The sequence below is a fragment of the Triticum dicoccoides genome, chromosome 7A (assembly GCF_002162155.2).
Source record: "Triticum dicoccoides isolate Atlit2015 ecotype Zavitan chromosome 7A, WEW_v2.0, whole genome shotgun sequence".
Taxonomy (NCBI): Eukaryota; Viridiplantae; Streptophyta; class Magnoliopsida; order Poales; family Poaceae; genus Triticum; species Triticum dicoccoides.
Window position 1 is genome coordinate 194,137,132 of NC_041392.1, and position 4,260 is coordinate 194,141,391.

Sequence of the window (4,260 nt, forward strand, 5' to 3'; positions counted from 1 at the left end):
GGGGGTGCTAGGCATGACATCATGTTACCGGGTCATCAAAGGATCAATATCATAACTCTTGGAAAGTTGTCCTAACCATCATATCTGACGGAGATTCATGTATGATTGGTGTCAGGATACCTCAGGCTCAGGATGCCTGGGAAGAAAGGTGCAACACCAATTGATGGGATGACACTGTAAGATTCTCGGGAAATGAACTATGAAGTGACTTCCATTAACAAGAGTTCACCATTAACCCAAGGAGTGGACAAGGAGGTGTCTGGTGAACTCAACGGCAATTCGCCGAGATTCCCCAAAAGATGGATTTCCACCATTAAGTGAACAAGGAGATAACATTTGCCAGATCAAATGATATAAGGAAGTATGCTCGAGGAAAACATACACAATTAAACATTGGTTGAAATGTGCGCCCGAAATATGGGTTGGGTTGCACGACCAATGTCAGAATGGTGATTCAATTAGCGAAGGACTTAGAATGAACTATCGCCCATTCACTTCAAAGCAATAGGGTTGCTAGAAGTTTTGAATTCACACGTCATAGCTCCATTGTCGGTATTCCGGTTGAAAACAATACGGGGACCAAGGAGTGAACGAAGATGGCAAGAAGTATTATGATATCAAGAATTATTAAGAGGTGGTGAAATTCTCACCACATTCTTGACAAAAAGAGATGGTAATACTTCCGAGGTAAGGAAGATCATTTGCTGGACAGCAAGGAACTCAAGGTATAACACCAAACATGAACAAGCTTGTGTTGGTGGGAAGGCAATAAAGTGGTCGATGATAATACAATTCATCGAGGCAAGGATGGTATTTCTTATCATGAATCCAATTGATATCCTGGATGAGCTCAGAATGTTGACGATCACGACACCTTTGTCGCGAGAGTTCATGAAGATGTAATCGATCGGCGACGACATCAAGTCAAAGTAATGATGAAGTGAAAGGTTATTGGAACCAAGGGTACGACACAAACTCGAAACCAAGCTTGTTGTTCAAGGCGAAATGATATGACGATGAGGATCGACGTAAGGTTAGTTCATCGTCGAAAATTGGTGCTCCGAGAATAAGGACCAGGTAGCACAGTTAGAATCGTCACGACAATGATATAGCCAAACAGGCTAGGAATGGCGTGATCGGGTACAAACTCGTACTTATAGAAGCTTACTGAAGAGTTGTTGAACCGAAGAGCGGACTCAGTTCAGTTATCGGTGTCTTTGAGTGTTCAATAACTCAGAGCCCGCGAGAAATTGAAATCGGTGGGAAGGTAGCACTTGATGAAGAACTCATAAAAAGTTATGCAGTTCCACGATAATCTCGAGATACCAGGGGGGTAATACTTGACACAAGATCAAAGTAAAGGTTGGACTGGTGTATTGATCCATAGAAGACAATTGTTTTAACTTGTCCGAGAAATGAGATCAAAGAAGAACAATCATGGTCGGAACCACGGTTGCAAGGGATCAATTCACAGATACCATAGGTTAGTTATCAAGGAAATAGTTATTGTTACAAGAAGCTTTCATGATAGGATATATATCGCGTCCATGGGCATGAACACAAGTTCAAGGTCGACTCCCACTTCTCCAATGCATAACCTTTCATTCACTTCTCACGTTCGATGAAGTTGTAGTGTTGAAATTTTGTCTGGTGAAGCACCAGAAGGGTATGACTCGTGAAAACTTTCGGGTTCACACGGTTTAGAGAAGGCATATGTTCAACCCATAGGGGCTTCTTAGAAACATATACCACAAGTTTCAAGAGTAAATAACACAAACTCGATGGCAGAGCATGGTTGAGAAAAGCAGAGGATACAATTTACCAAAGGCATTATGTATCCGAGGAAAGGCTCACAAGGTTATTGAATATGAAGGGCGTTGTCAGATAAATCCAACAAAGGACTTGATGGTCCACAAGGGATCTGATACGAGTATCAGTACTCAACTAGAGGAAGAAGAATGCAAGGAGATCAGATTATAGAAACAACTGACTAACTCAATTGTCAAAGGCAAAGGAATTATGATTTCCAAATCAAAGGATCAAAAGCAATGCTCTGATTAGGGATGGATAAGTTGAATAGCCTTAGGGTACAACCAACGACAATTGGATTGGTCGAGAACCAACTCCAGTTAAAAGAATGGAAGCTCAGCCGGAAAGGTAATTTATAAGGATCAATGATGATTGCGTGTGTTCGCAAACATATTGAGTCAACAGACTCAAAATGATAATGACAATGAATGTCATTAAGACTACGAGACTTATGGGATTAACCATAATGCAAGCAAGCAAGAATTTCAAGAGCCAAAGGCTCCAGAGGGTTTTCGGAAGATCGAATATTATTTTGAAGACTTTTGTGAAACACAAGAACAACTGGGGATGAGCGGATACTCGGCAAGCGCGAGTAATTATCCGTAGGGGTATTCATGCAGCAAGGAACTGCAGGGCAGTAAGCGTAAAGAATTCTCGGAATATCGAAGAGTATTTCAGGACATCTTGTAATAACAAGAGCAACCGGGGATGACAATATGAACGATAGGTGTAAGTAGTTATCCAGAGGGATTTATCGATGGAAGTGAATTGCAAAAGCGATGGCACATAGTCTCGAGAGCACATCATAGAGTATCTTCGGAATCTTCTGGTGCAGCAGGCGGTCATCGGTAACAAGTGGCTCTCCGGGAGAAAGTACTTGCGAGAACCTAAAGTTAGTTTTGTTTTTAGCGAAATCATTTAACCTGAATAGAAGAGAGCTCAGAGTCCCAGAGTAAAGGTCGAGGAGTAAAAGATCCTAGTACCACCCAATGGCGACGTGGGCCCGTAAGGCACACAGCCAAGTTAGTAAAAGTTTTGCAATGTCTAGACTCGACTTCGGCCAAGAAGTGTGAAAGGGGGATTCCTACAGGCAGTCGTCTCTGATACCAACTTGTGACGCCCCCGATTCAATCGTACACTAATCATGCACGCAAATGTGTACGATCAAGATCAGGGACTCACGGGAAGATATCACAACACAACTCTACAAATAAAATAAGTCATACAAGCATCATAATACAAGCCAGGGGCCTCGAGGGCTCGAATACAAGTGCTCGATCATAGACGAGTCAGCGGAAGCAACAATATCTGAGTACAGACATAAGTTAAACAAGTTTGCCTTAAGAAGGCTAGCACAAACTGGGATACAGATCGAAAGAGGCGCAGGCCTCCTGCCTGGGATCCTCCTAACTACTCTTGGTCGTCGTCAATGGGCTGCACGTAGTAGTAGGCACCTCCAGTGTAGTAGTCGTCGTCGACGGTGGCGTCTGGCTCCAGGGCTCCAGCATCTGGTTGCGACAACCAGAAAGAAAGGAAAGGGGAAAAAAGGGGGGAGAAAGCAACCGTGAGTACTCATCCAAAGTACTCGCAAGCAAGGAACTATACTACATATGCATGGGTATATGTGTAAGAAGGCCATATCAGTGGACTGAACTGCAAAATGCCAGAATAAGAGGGGGATAGCTAGTCCTATCGAAGACTACGCTTCTGGCAGCCTCCGACTTGCAGCATGTAGAAGAGAGTAGACTGAAGTCCTCCAAGTAGCATCTCCAAGTAGCATCTCCAAATAGCATCTCCAGGTAGCATCTCCAGATAGCATCTCCAAGTAGCAACGCATAGCATAATCCTACCCGACGATCCTCTCCTCGTCGCCCTGTAGAAAAGCGATCACCGGGTTGTCTGTGGAACTTGGAAGGGTGTGTTTTATTAAGTATCCGGTTCTAGTTGTCATAAGGTCAAGGTACAACTCCAAGTCGTCCTGTTACCGAAGATCACGGCTATTCGAATAGATTAACTTCCCTGCAGGGGTGCACCACATAACCCAACACGCTTGATCCCATTTGGCCGGACACACTTTCCTGGGTCATGCCCGGCCGCGAAAGATCAACACGTCGCAGCCCCACCTAGGCAAAACAGAGAGGCCAGCACGCCGGTCTAAACCTAAGCGCACAGGGGTCTGGGCCCATCGCCCATAGCACACCTGCACGTTGCGAGGGCGGCTGGAAGCAGACCTAGCCTAGCAGGCGTTCCAGTCCAATCCGGCGCACGCCGCTCCGTCGCTGACGTCTGAAGTGCTTCGGCTGATACCACGACGTCGGGATACCCATAACTACTCCCACGTAGATGGTTAGTGCGTATAGGCTCATAGCCGACTCAGATCAAATACCAAGATCTCGTTAAGCGTGTTAAGTATCCGCGAACGCCGAACAGGGCCAGGCCCACCTGTCTCCT